The 15,351-nt window shown below is 37.4% G+C and overlaps 1 pseudogene; it reads left to right on the top strand.

The window, feature by feature from the left end:
- Window positions 1–5,333: 5,333 nt before the first annotated feature.
- Window positions 5,334–5,789, top strand: LOC149189547 (secreted RxLR effector protein 161 pseudogene; annotated as a pseudogene).
- Window positions 5,790–15,351: the final 9,562 nt, after the last annotated feature.

Raw genomic sequence — 15,351 nt, 5'->3', positions numbered from 1 at the left:
GCAAGCATAGTCGTAGCCATAGGCCTTCCTGCGTGCATTTGGGAGACTACAGTCACACCCATGACCTTGCTTCCATGCGGCTAAAAGGCTACAGCTACACCTGTAATCCTGCTTCCATGCGACTTAGGTTTAGAGTGAGGAAAGATTCTCTCTTCTTAGATCATAACTTTGCTACAGATCAACAATGTCACATATTTGTCTATTCATGCCCATAAATCATACTTCAATGGTAAATAATATACATATAATGCCAATGGTAATAGGAGTAAGGATATTATGGAGAGATTCTCCCTCTTAATGGGAATACACTTCAGTCATCTTCATTTAAGTCATCAACTTAGCTATAATATTGCCATGCATCAGCAGATCTGTTAGATCATGAATTCAGAATATATCCACATATTCATCATGGTTATATCAGCTACTTCACCATGACATCATGACATCAATCTTTCATCAAGGGTTAGTGTCAAATAGCTAATAGGAGCATACTTCAAGAATCATGATCACAACATTACTTCTTTGTCACATAACTCAATCCATCAAGTTAGGGCATTTAACTTTACCATATGCCATAATTACTAAGCATATAACCATGGTCAACAAAATGTCATGAATATCAATCTAATTGTTACACTTCTATCATCATGGCTACCATTATTTTTGCAAAAAATATCAATAGTATCAAGTTACCATCTACTAGAATCAAGTTGTTAGTCTTTTATGGAATCTGTTATAGGCAATTTCTTCACATGTGGTCAATAAGCCTACAAACAGGATCATTCACATCCTTTGAACACTTTTTCATCCTCCCTACTGTCAAGCCCTAAGCATGACTCTTTCTAAACCTTGAATTTTTACATGAAAGCACCTTATTTCAGTCATTTTAAGGACCAACACACCTAGCGCTTTACTGGCCAACATTGACTACCAGGTTTCCCTACTATATAACTGCGTTAATCACCAGCAGGTTGCTAAGTGTTGGGGGTGTGTTGATTCTAGAAATTCAGGAAAAAGAGAAATAATCCTGAAGATTCCTCTTCCAAAAGCTTCCAGGATCTATTGTAACCATTTACCTCATATAAAAGTATTGAATCATATCCTATCCTACCTTATAGTTTTCATTCCTTATCCCTTGAGCTCATCCTCCTATCAAGAGTGGATCTCAAGCTCGGATTCGTAAAAGGATAAGAATTTATGAACTAATTCCTTCACCTATATATTTACTGCCATCCATAAGCAAGGGGTTGTATTTTGGAGAGTGATTCTACCCTTATGTTTTTTATGTGAGAGATATCATTCCATGCATTAGGGTGACTAGAGGTGCACTTTGGGACAAGGAAAGGACAAGTCAAATTGGAGGAGCTCTTCTACAATATCAACACTTATTTTTGGTTGTAACTCACTCCATTTATATTAATGCAAAGAGTTCTTTGTTTTCCTATATATGATGTTATGGTTTCATATATTTCAATACCATGTTAATATATTGAATAAAGTGATTAGATGATGTAGCATAGATTTCATGGATTGTTGACTTGTGTTATCTGACTGTGCAGGTTCTTATTATAGCGATCCGAGCTAGGATTGGAGCATTCAAGCCAAGGAATGAGTGAAGCATACGATAGATTCCAAATAGGCTTCATCCCATTATCTATTGACTTTAACGAAAACATTATCCCCTTTGTCTTTCTGTTGTTCTATGTCAGTCCACCAGGCCTAGGGAAGATACTTCTTTCTGCAATCGTAGATTTTTCATAACAAATTTGCGGCCATACTGGGGAGCGGTTTATTCCATTGGTGGTTTATTTGTCCATTGTGCTTGTCTTACCTCTTTTTGAAACCTTTACTGTCTTATTTAGTCAAGAACATACCTAGGAAGACCTTTCGTTGAGTCCCAATTGCAATCCTTGTGTCGAAACTTTGCATCCCTAGACCAATGCACCCTCTAGTCTTGTGACAAAGTGTTTCACCCCAACAGAGCCTTCTTTGTGTCTGCGTTTCATAGCACTAGCGCCTCCTTTTCACCTATGCTGGTCCCTGTTCATGCACAGTTTTTCTTTTGTCTTGATTTTCTCTCTAATGAGCCTTGTTCTAGCTGCTCTTCCTTGAGTCTTTGAGTGTCTTATGGTCTCTCTGAAGCCTCCATTTGGTTTGCTTTCATTTTTAGTGCCTTTGGTGAGGATTTGCTTAGATCTTCCTTTGTTCTTATCATTAGGTCATTTGAAAACATATTATGTTTGATTATTGAGTGCTTAGATAAATTGGTGTTTTAGTCATCGTTCTGAAAAGTTTGTTTGAATCAGTGATTGAAATTTGCATCTTAGTTTTCTTCATTTTCGAAAATTAATTGGTTTGAAAAGAAAAATATTTGCATTGGCATCAAGGGTTTTGTGTGAGAAAATTGGAATTCCCTAGTGTGAAATTGTGTATGAGTGTTAATCCCTCTAAATGACATCACCTTTTTTATAAGATTTTGTTTCGTTCTTTCTTTCTTCTTGTCAAATTCTGGTTGTATGCATAGATTGATTGTTGAATTTGGAAAGACACTTTTACATCAGCGTTAAAGTCCGTGTGGTTTATTTCTTTAGTGATCAAGTTGCATCCATATGTTTCTTTGCATTTGAAACTTAAAAGAAAGAAAATAAAAATCTCTTTGCATCGCATATAGGGCTTTGATTTTGATTGGAATAGTGAAGTTGAGGATATCTATTGTTGCATCACTTTTTTGTTGCATTATTGATTGATTTATTCTTCTCCTACTTAATTAGACCTTTCATTGTTAAAAGGAAAATGAAAAGAGTTTTTTTTTTCATATTAGTTGCATCATAGGTGTGTTCAAGTGACATCGAGTTTTGAGCCTTGAAAATGAAACTTAATTGAATATAAACATTAAAATTCATTTCAATTAATCTAAGGATCATTTGAAACTTAACGAAACACAAAGAGGTCTCAGATAGAGATGTTTTACAACGTCTTTAAACATAGGAGCTGCCGGTTTCTATCAGCATTACAAACTGGGGGTGAAATCTCGTTCCATGTACGTAAGTGTATAGGATCATTCTCCACATACCTTCAGGTATATCAGATGACGCTCAACGGATGAAAAGTATATGGGGACGTTCTCATCAAAGGGTCACGCATTATACAACACTACTACGGACTACACTTCCACGTATCGTCGAGTATATTTTGGAAGTCCCCTATACGTTGCTATCAATCCATAGGTAACAAGTCGACCACCTTGTCCACCATGATACACCGAAGACAACATTCAGGGATATTTCTTTCACGTACGTTAAGTCCTTGGTTCTCTAAGGTGTCTATTGTAGTTCATGGTTACTTGGTAAACCCTTTTACCTAGTTACCCCTTTTTTATTTATTTGTGTTGTTAATTTATAAAATTAATTAATTTACCCTGAAATAACATCCTCTTCATGGAAAAACTCCTTAGTAGATCTTAGGTTGAGACTAATGGCAACAGTTTCCGAGTCCACCAATCAAGGAAACCCCTCTGACGAGAATCTTGGTCCTTTTCCTCCTTTTGGAAATATTGGTGCTCCTTATATGGCAACATTTTCCCTTCCCAGATTTACCATTGGTTTTCCAGTTTGGTTGTTTTCGACCACTATGGTTCTGAATGTCCAAACTGCACCTCAACCAAGTTCTCCTCCACCTAAACAATATCAACCTCAAGTTGATCCTAAAGTTGACCCTTTTCCTTCTTCACTTGTTGTTTCTTCATCCCTTTCTTCCTCCTCTCCTGGTGAAATTCTTGATTCTAGTAACTAGGAAGCTAAGAAGAAGAAGAAGAGGAAGAAGAAGAAGAAGAAAAATCAGCAGGGGGGAAACCAAGCAACCATTTCTACTGATACAACTGGTATGGAGAAATCTTCCAATCAACCCTGCAAATTTAAATTCCCTTGCATGTTGTGTAAGGGTGACCAACTTCTTAGAGATTGTCCTGGTATTCCAAAGATATTAGAAGTGCGGTCTACAAGCTCACATCAGCCTTTGTCATCAGCTTCTGGAGATCATGTTGGTGATAAACCCTCAACTAGTGATAGTAAGGTCCATAGGAAAAAGGGTAAAGTCAAATTTCCCTGTAATCTATGTGAAGGGCATCATCCTATTGACTTTTGTCCCTATATGGATGGAGCCTCAAAAGTGTTGGAAAACCTTATAGCTTCTCAACCTCATCTTCTGGCTAGTTATCAAATAATTTCTACCAATCCTCATCTATTTGCTGAAGTGATTGATCAGAATCTGAATCCAATCAATCCCATTCTCTCTGAACAAGAATCCCATGAGTATGTTCCCGACCAACCATTGGTTGAAAAAATGGTTTACCCAATTCCACCTTTAGTAGATAATACTTTTCTTGTAGAGAGTGAGGATCTTACCACTCAGATACTTCTTGTTTCTTCTAATTCTACTAGATAAGGGGGGATTTCTCCCATTCCCACAAAACCCCCTCCAAGAAAAAAGGTCATTGCCTCATGACTAGTGTTTTGAATGTCATAGAACCCATGAACTTTAATGAAGCTAATGAATATGAAGAGTGGGTAAAATATATGGAGGAAGAATATGAATCTATAATTAAAAATAAAACCAGGGAATTGACTGAATTACCTAAAGGAAAAGAGCCCATAGGATGCAAATGGTTATACAAACCCAAGTTTAAATCATATGGTAGCATAGATAAATATAAAGCTAGATTGGTGGAAAAAGGATACTCTCAGAAAGAGCGTATTGATTATGAAGAAACATTTGCACCTGTAGCTAAATTGAATGCTATTAGATTGTTAATTGCATTAGCTACAAAGTGTCATTGGAATTTGCACCAACTATATGCAAAATCTGCTTTTCTGAATGGTGACTTAATGGAGGAGGTGTATTCGACACAGCCTGGAGGGTTTGTGAAAAGGGGGCAGGAACATTTGGTTTGTAGATTAAAGAAATATTTGTATGGGTTGAAACAGGCAACTAGGTCGTGGTATGAAAATATAGATTTTTTCTTTTTCCAGCATGGCTTTATGAGAAGTCAAAGTGATCTGAATATGTATACCTAATTTGATGCAAGGGGGTATGTGGTGTTGATTTCTTTGTATGTTGATGACTTAATCATTACAGGAAATTTATTCAAGTTAATTAATGAAATTAATATGCAGATGTCACAAATATTTGGGATAAAATATCTTGGTGAATTGCAATATTGTTTAGGTCTTGAAGTTTGGTGATATGTCAATCAAACTATTGTTTCTTGGGGTAAGTATGTCAGAGAAGTGCTTAAAATTTTTCAAATCGATCAATGCAAATCTGCCTTTGTTCCTATGCAACAGAATGTGAAGCTTCATTTTGATGATGGTTCAAAAGAGGCTGATGATACATTGTATAGACAACTAGTTGGAAGTCTGAATTATCTTACTACCACTAGACCTGACATTGCATATTCAGTTAGTGTGTTGAGTCAATTTATGACCAGACCTCTAGAAATCCATTGGAGAGCAGTGAAAGAAGTACTCAGGTATCTTAAAGGTACAATTGATTTTGGTCTTAAATACGTTGATTCATTTGATGTTGGTCCGACAAGTTACTCAGATTCAGACTGGTTCGGTAATCTGGATGATAGAAGATCTACTACAGGTTATGCATTTAGTATTGAATCTGGGAGTGTTTCATGGAGCAACAAGAAGCAGCCTATTGTATCTTTGTCATCTATAGAGGCTAAGTATAAAGCTTTGTGTGTAGCAACTTGTGAAGTTGTTTGGTTGAAACTAATTCTTTAAGATGTTAGAGAAGAATAAAACAAGGCTACAATGATCAAGTGTGACAACCAGGGCTCAATCAAGTTGGAAAATAACCCAATATTTCATGTAAGGACAAAGCATGTTGATGTTTGGTTTCATTTTATTAGAGAGAAGATACAGCCTAAGGAAATTTTTATTGAATATTGTAATACTCGTGAAAATGTTATTGACATTTTCACAAAGCCTCTTGGGAAGATAAAATTTGAATTGTTTAGGGAGATGCTAGGTTTGGAAATCAATCATTTCTCCATTAAGGGGGAAACTTGAAAATAATGGAGAAATGGATAGTTGTTTGGTTGTGTGGTGTAATTAGGAATTAGTTCCTGATTTTTTGGAATTAGTTCTAGCTATCCTAGTCTTATGCATCGTTATAAGGTTGTAATTGATTGTTGTTAAATCAATGAAGTAGGCAGCATTGTGGGTAGCCTCAGGGACATCTTACCTGAGGACTGTTGATTTCATTCAATATATTTTCTTCTCATCTTTCTAGTTGTATAAAATTTAAAAATGGGATTTATTATATGCTATACATTTGTATGTATTTTGGTGAGGGGCCATTGTATATGTGCATAACCTTCTAATAAAAAAAGTGGTATTCAAGTCTTAGAGAAGCATCAGGTTTAGGTTCTTTATAGTGTTTTTAAAATGGAAGAGAATATTGTTTAGGTTTTAAATATTTTGTGTGCTTTATGTATACATTATGGATGTTATTAATAAATATTAAATATGGAAGAGAATAATAAATTATAAGTACCAAAATGGTAGGATTTTACATTTTGTGTGTCTCATGTATATAGTATGGATGTCATTAATAAGTATCGAAAATGGAAGAGAATAACAAATTAATAAGTATCAAAATGGAAAAGAATTATTAAAAAAAAATCTTTCTTAAAGGGATAAAAAGAACATGATGATCAAGAGCTTGTATGACTTCATATAAGTACTAAATTAGGAAGTCACCAAACTTAAAAAAGCATTGAGGGTTATTTGAAAGATTGATTAGCAACTTACATTTAAGAAGTATTTTGACTTTGTTAATAGATTTTAAGATCTTTATAAAGATTTTATCAATAACTATAGTAATAAGAACATACTACTTGATGTTTCAAACAAGAGGTTTTCTTTATGACTAATATATTGAGGTGGTGGTCATGTTTTTCAAGATGTTTTTTATGATACCTATAATTATATTGTTAATAGTGATGATGTGCATAAGAAATGTTTTATTTATCATGTGCTTTCTTCTCAATATTTTGTGGCTACTAATAAACTAGTTTCCCCTTAATTCAAAAAATATACCACAAAGAATAGGTCCCTAACATTATGCTAAATGGGATATATGTTGACCAATGTGTTCTCATTTACGACAATTGGTGTCGTTGATATCAAAGGAATATCTTGTAGGGTTGTTGTTGTATTAGTGCATGTGTTATTCAGTAAGATCCAATGGCCCTCATTATGCAAATGGTGTAAGTCTGTGAACCCCAAATTGCTTGTGTATGAGGAGAAACCCCAAATTTTGGGTGTATGGAGGAAAACATTCAAATTGGGTAAGATGTGTGTAGGTTAGAAGGCGCTCATATGAAAATCTCATAGCCACGGCAAATTAATGGCATGTCGGGCCCTCGAGTTGCACAGGAGTTAATCCTTGCCCACTTGATTAGTCAAAACACAAGTTTGAGGGAAGATCATCATTGATGGAAATCATGCACAGATATGACGTCCCATAGCGAGTGCATAGTTGGAAACTTGAAAATAATGGAGAAATGGATGGTTGTTTGGTTGTGTGTTGTAATTAAGAATTAGTTCTTGATTTTTGGGAATTAGTTCTAACTATCCTAGTCTTATGCATCGGTATAAGGTTGTAATTGATTGTTGTTAATTCAATGAAGTAGGCAGCACTACGGGTAGCCTAAGGGACTCCTCACCTGAGGACTTCCAATTTCATTCAATATATTTTCTTCTCATCTTTCTAGTTGTCTAAAATTTAAAAACGGGATTTATTATATGTTATATACATTTGTATGTATTTTGGTGAGGGGGCATCATATATGTGCATAACCTTATAATAAAAAAAGTGGGTATTCAAGTCTCAGAGAAGCATCAGGTTTAGGTTCTTTATAGTGTTTTTAAAATTGAAGAGAATATTATTTGGGTTTTAAATATTTTCTATTCTTTAGGTATACATTATGGATTTTATTAATAAATATTAAATATGGAAGAGAATAATAAATTATAAGTACCAAAATGGTAGGATTTTACATTTTGTGTGTCTCATGTATATAGTATGGATGTCATTAATAAGTATCGAAAATGGAAGAGAATAACAAATTAATAAGTATCAAAATGGAAAATAATTATTAAAAATATATATATTTCTTAAAGGGATAAAAAGAACATGATGATCAAGAGCTTGTATGACTTCATATAAGTTTTAAATTAGGAAGTCACCAACTTAAAGAGGGTTATTAGAAAGATTGATTGGCAACTTACATATAGGAAGCATTTTGACTTTGTTAATAGCTTTTAAGATCTTTATAAAGGTTTTATGAATAACTATAGTAATAAGAACATACTACTTGATGTTTCAAACAAGAGGTTTTCTTTATGACTAATATATTGAGGTGGTGGTCATGTTTTTCAAGATGTTTTTGATGATACCTATAATGATATTTTTAATAGTGATGATGTGCATAAGAAATGTTTTATTTATCATGTGCTTTCTTCTCAATATTTTGTCGCTACTAATAAACTAGTTTCCCCTTAATTCAAAAAATATACCACAGAGAATAGCTCCCTATCATTGTGATAAATGGGATATATGTTGACCAATGTGTTCTCATTTATGACAATTGTTGTCATTGACATCAAAGGAATATCTTGTAGGGTTGTTGTTGTTGTATTCGTGCATGTGTTATTCAGTAAGATCCAATGGCCCTCATTGTGCAGATGATGTAAGTCTATGAACACCAAATTGCTTGTGTATGAGGAGAAACCCCAAATTTTGGGTGCATGGAGGAAAACCTCAAATTGGGTAATATGTGTGTAGGTTGGAAGGCGCTCATATGAAAATCTCATAGCCACAGCAAATCAATGGCATCTTGGGCCCTCAAGTTGCACGGGAGTTAATCCTTTCACACTTGATTAGTCAAAACACAAGTTTGAGGGAAGATCATCATTGATGGAAATCATGCATAGATATGATGTCCCATAGCGAGTGCAACCCCCCCCCCCCCCAACTCAAGTAAATGTTTAGTTGTTAAAATATGGAACTCCAGTCAAATTCTAGCTTAGACATGTCATATGGTGGAGATGATGATGCCATTGAATTCTTATTCTCGAGAGGACCAAAATCAACTTAAAGATCACCTCATTTGGACAAGCAGAAGTTGGTTTTTGAATTTATTTACCCACACATGCACATTTGGACAGGTCAACCTCAACATCAAATGTACATTGTTGGACATACATGAAAACCTTTAAATATAAGTAACCTAGAGCTCATTTGGACACCAACCAAGCATATTCTTCTCTTCTTTCTAAATTGGCTCGCACAGGTTCGACGAAGAAAGCTCGCACAAAGTCTAAACTTTCAGTTATGTGGATCGTACGGACTAGGGTTTCTATTTTGTGGTCGCATGTGTGTCACTTGGATAAATCAACCATATTTGCATGCATACATAGGCCAAGAGAGTGATTGAGAGGCTATAGCCGCTCACATGTCAACCTGAAGGGAGAGACTAGGGTTTTGAGCTAGGGTTTCACATTTGACTGAAGTTTACCATATTCGACCAAAAAATGAAGGGTTTCTCTCTGTACCACAGTGACTCTAGAAGTTTGTTTCATATTTATATTGGGTTATTTTGTTGATATTGTATTGGGCTCATTGTACTCTCTGCTGAACATTTTATGACAATCTAATAAAAGAAGAATTTTAAAGAGTTTTCCCCCAATATTTGACCAAACCTGGTGTCTCTTGTTGATGTGTTGATTGCCTCCTTTGTGATTTCACTTATTGTTATGTCTTCAATTACTATTGATGAATGGAAAGACTAATTGTGATTGGAAATATTGTTAATTGAAGTGTGGAATTGGGCTAAAGTAATTGATACAACATAGAACAATCTGAAAATTAACATAGTGATGTGGGGAGCATCATAGTTGGTATTGACATCATACTGTCAAATGGAGATCGAAAACCCGGATCTACTAAGCCCCCCCCCCCCCCCCCCCACATACAAAACCACTATGGGGGTCTGAAGAACTAGTGTAGTTCACAAAATGGTTTTGACCACATAGCATAGGTTTCCACATGGTGCACAATTGGCGTATAAATGGAGTAAAAATGGAAAAGATAGATGGTAGTTATGATCTGACAGTGTGTTAACATGGCAAAGGTTATGTGGCAATGACATGGAAACTTGGGCAGATGACACATGGCATGTGGTTTGGGCACTTTTGGGTGGCAAAGTGGCCCTTTTTGAGGTGGCAAGTGGCAAGAGACCAGGCAGCACACCTAGTAGCTATGATGACATAGCAGTTGCAGATGACAACAATTGGCAAGTGACATGACTCTCAGCCTCTTGAGCCATCAAAGCCTCGGATATGCTACAAAGTATTAAGGACGTGGTCCCAACCCTCATTCTAAGTATTTGGTTATATGAGGAAAAATGCTAAAGGAAAATTATCCTAAGCACTCATGCGTCGTTGACGAATATAGAGGTTGATCAAGTGAAATATGTTGATTCAGTCAAGAGATAAATTCCATGGGTAAATACCATGTATTGATACTCATGGTAAATAAAGGGAAAAAATGATAAAATCATACGATATACTTGAAGAAGTGGTGTGTAAGAAGAAGAAATGCATATCTGAGGCAGACTAGAAGAGCTGCAAGAAAAAAGGAGCATGGGCCTGAGGAAAGAAATGCAAAACAGAGACAGATTCTGCAAATATGATATAAATTATTGTTGGAGATTTTAGTACATTTGAGTTGCAGTAGAATATCTAACTAATTTAGAGATAAAGAATAAATTAAAAAAGCCTGAAGATTAAAAGGAAATCAATTTTGTAGTTCTAAGTTTTTAAATGGATGAAAGAGGGATTTGTTAGTCTGATTAGGTTGGTGCCTACAAATCAGGGCATAGGAGTCTCCTTTAAGTTGGTGCATGTAAAATTTAGGGATTTGGTGCTTCTTTTAGGTTAGTGCCTATAAAGAAAGGGGGTTGATGCCTCTTACAAGTGGGTGATTTCAAATATGGGGATGGGTGTCTCCTTCTGGTTATTTCCAGTAAATTTGATATAATATTAGGTTTGAGCCTATGGCAATATTCTAACACAATTTTTTTGGTTTTCTCCCTTCATGGGTTTCCACGTACATCTGGTGTTCCTATCCATTATTTATTTGGTTATTTGAATGGTTCAAATGGTGTATATCTTTAAGTATTGATAAAATTTATCATTATACTACCCCTCCCACGCTCTCAGTATAATCGATACTCTAACAATATATAGATGGAGGGCTTCGAGAAAGTGGATATTGTTGTTTGCAATTAATCCTACGATGAGACTAATTAGAGAAAGACTTGGATATGGTGATACTCCATTACTAAATGGAGGTAATTATATATATATATTTGCAAGAAGGTTATTCTATGCTTGTCATCATTTTGTATATTGTTGAAGGTCAACCCAATGAGTTGCAAAGAGCACAAACTACACTAACAAATGATTTGTTTGACGAAAATATGTTCGAGTTGGAGATATATTATAGTTATGTTTATTTGCAAGGATATATTTCACCTTTGGCTGAGAGTGAAACACATCATGCACCATATATTTAGTGCAAGTTGTTGAGTGTATTTTCATTAATGTCCAAGCGAGTGCAGGATGTCAAAGTGGGTGCAGGATATCATCATTGATGTCCTCAGTATTCTAGCATGTATGGATGAGATGATGCATTGATGAAACCCTATCTCTAAAGGCCAAATTCGGGATATTGGAGCTAATTCTGAAACGGCTTGGTTTATGGTTTTTGAGGCTCTGTGAAAACCTTTTTGAGGCATACTTTAAGGGTGGAACTGAAGGACAAGCTCGTTGGAAATCCTATAACTACTCGGTCCTCCCTTTTGTTGCAAACCATTGATTTTGTGGGCACAGTTTTAAGGAAAATTTTGGCAACTATTTATGGCGCTTTCTCTTGAAAAGAAGGGTTTTGAATTGTGTTAAGTTTAGGTATGTTCTATGCTAGAGCAATTTATTTAATTTCTTTTCCATATTAGCAATCACATTAGCATAAAGTAAACTGCAGATAGAACATGAATATAAATCGCAAAAGACAAGCCAAGGCAAGAGGACACAAGATATGGCGCGAGCCAGGGACAAACCCCACAACGTGTGGGGAAACCCTTTGATCAAATCTTCTTTTATCTTCAAAGTTCAGCAAAGAAAGAGAGAGAGAGAGAGATAATACATTTACAACAAAAGTCAACACTTTGACTTATCTGGATCTGAGCATAGATCATTTCCTATAATGATGAGATGAGTTTAAGACATTCTGCTTCAACTGAATCTCCTAGGTGACGACTTCACCTATCCATTTTGTTCATCTGCTGCACCTTACCATGTTGCATCATGCATCTTCATGCTGCTCATGATCACTGTGCTGCCCATGATCTTGCCAAGCTTCATGCTGTCCAAGCCGCATCATACTGTTTTATTGCTGAGTTGTTGTACACAACTTTACTGCCCTCCATCATCATGCTGTACATATTTTGCTGCTATCATCATGATGACTGGTTAGGGTACCAAGCACTATTGAAACAGTCCTTCAAACAAACTAGGACACTACTCGGATATGCTGTTGATTTGGGCATATGTACAAGTCCTCAAAACTCCTACACAATCCTAGACTGTGGTGTTATGGCCTGCGGCCTAACACACAGTCTTTCTGTGGCTTCCAAGCAACATAACCCTTGCTTCTTGTCCTTCCAACAAGATCCCAACAGATCTATCCCTTAGCTCCTCTAACTTGGTTCTCCTACAAGAAGAGAACAACTTCATGCAGTCACAAAAGAATATACAAACAATCCTGTCTCTATGACAGTGTTGTTACCAACAGCAATTCGAACTTTCCTTTTAGCTGTGATAGTGTCTATTCTGGGAGTGCATATAAGGCCTCTCTTATCTGTGGTTAGGGCCTCCTTAGGCCAGCGAAGATGGACTGCATTAGGCTGCGTATGAGGGCCTGAGTATAAGTCTACAGGTCAGCGTATTAGGGCCTCCGCATGAAACTTCTGGACAGTGTAATAGTGCCTCCATATTAAACTTCTGGACAGTGTATTTATCACTGCGTACATCATTGTAATGTTTGCTGCGTATGTTAAGGTATCACGTAATGAATATGATGGGCTGTATGACGGGGTTGTATATATATATCTGCATTCCATATATTGAAGCGGATAGATATATCTGTGTCCCATAATATGACATTGTTACACTGATAACGTTTATCCCTTGACTGCGCGTAGGGGCTTCAGCGTATGGGTGCTCTCTGTGTTATATGACCAGCGTATAATATCTTCTTTGGATAGCGTATTAATATTTCTGTGATCAGCGTGCTAATTTCTCCATGACCAGCGTATAATATCTTCTTTGGACAACGTATTAATATTTCTGTGATTGGCGTGCCAATTTCTTCATGTCCAGCGTGTTAATATCGTATTAGGGCCTGTGTATGAAGGTTTCTAGCACAGCGTGTTAGAGTCTCGGATAGGGCCTTTCTTTTGACTGCGTATGAGGCCTCCTTCACTGCGGCTAGATATCTACGGCTGGGGCAACGTACAGCAGCTAGGGCATTACTTGAGTGACCAGCGTATCATTCATGATGTCTCTCTCCTTCACCAAAAACCCAGACGTGGAGAGGAGGAGACTACTCAAGAATGTGTTGTGCTAATGACTCCAAATCCTCTCTTATTTATACTAAAGGCAGATGATTGAATAGACATGACGTTTGGGCTTCTAGAGCCTACATAAGAGCTGGTCGGCTTGATAATAATTATATAAACAAAATAAATTCATATCTCCATAAATACTTATTGGAATCGGATGATCTTTGGATCAATCCTACACCTCTCGATGAGAGGGATCCAATAAATATATCAGCTGCCATAAATAAGCCGACCCACATGGAGTTTGGCCTTAGTTTCCAATTTAACACTCCCTCTCAACTAGGGAGAACTCCATCCGCTGATCCATAGGTCCAACTGTACTATCTCGGCCATTAGTGCCTTGCACTGCTCTGCCTAGCTCTGCTGGCTCTGCTGGCTCTCCTTAGCTCTGCTCTGCTGGCTCTGTTGTGCTCTGCTGGCTCTGCTCAGGTCTGCTAGCTCTGCTCTGCTGGCTCTGCTGAACTATGAAGAAGAAGAATTGATCGAGAATGAGTCATATCATTCTCCATTGACCCGAAGTCAATCTCAGAGTGCATACCATTGGTCCCAGACCAGTCTCTACTGACCCGAAGTCAGCTTCATAGTAAGTACCACTCTTACCACTGGTCCCAAACCAGTATCGCAGTCTCAGAGAGTGTACCACTGGTCTCAGACCAGTCTCAATCGACCCGAAGTCAGTGTCATAGTGTGTACCACTCTCACTGGTCCCAGACCAGTGCTGCACTGACACGAAGTCAGTCTCAGAGTATGTACCACTGGTCCCAGACCAGTCTCAACTGACCCGAAGTCAGTGTCATAGTAGGTACAACTCCTACCACTGGTCCCAGACCAGTATCGCAGGCTCAGAGAGTGTACTACTAGTCCCAAACCAGTCTCAACCGACCCGAAGTCAGCATCATAGTATGTACAACTCTCACTGGTCCCAGACCAGTCCTGCACTGACACGAAGTCAGTCTCGAAGTATGTACCACTGATCCCAGACCAGTCTCAGCCGACCTGAAGTCAGCGTCATAGTATGTACAACTCCTACCACTGGTCCCATACCAGTATCATTGATCCCAGATCAATGGAGGACATCCTAGCGTAGGGAGTACGGTAGATACAACGATGTGTCCATCGGTACTACTATGGTCCCTAACTTCATTTCCCTGCTCATTGATTAGATGAGAGGTACTTCCCATGAGTCCCAGACTGCATGGGTAGAATGCCTCGATAGGAGAACTTAATCAATCCTGTCCTCATATGAGAACACATCAATCCTGCTACAATCGCCATGGAGAACACATCAATCCAGGCCTCACAGGAGAACACATCAATCCTGCTACAATCGCCATGGAGAACACATCAATCCAGGCCTCACAGGAGAACACATCAATCCTGCTACACAGGAGAGAAAATCATCCTGTTCCACAAGAGAGCGAATCATCTTGTCCCACAAGAGAGCGAATCATCTTGTTCCAGTGCGCACCACCAGGGGAGGGTGAGTCACCCTGTGGTCGTATGTTGCTCCAGTAAGAACCGCAAGCCCCCCAGATCTCCCAAAGCTCAATGTATGCAACATGCAAGACCTTTTTACAGAGGTCTCTCGCCGA

The sequence above is a fragment of the Pinus tabuliformis genome, chromosome 3_1, assembly GCF_031772625.1.
Source record: "Pinus tabuliformis cultivar Carrire ecotype Pingquan chromosome 3_1, CPIR1, whole genome shotgun sequence".
NCBI lineage: Eukaryota > Viridiplantae > Streptophyta > Pinopsida > Pinales > Pinaceae > Pinus > Pinus tabuliformis.
This window is presented reverse-complemented; position numbering and strand designations above follow the sequence as displayed.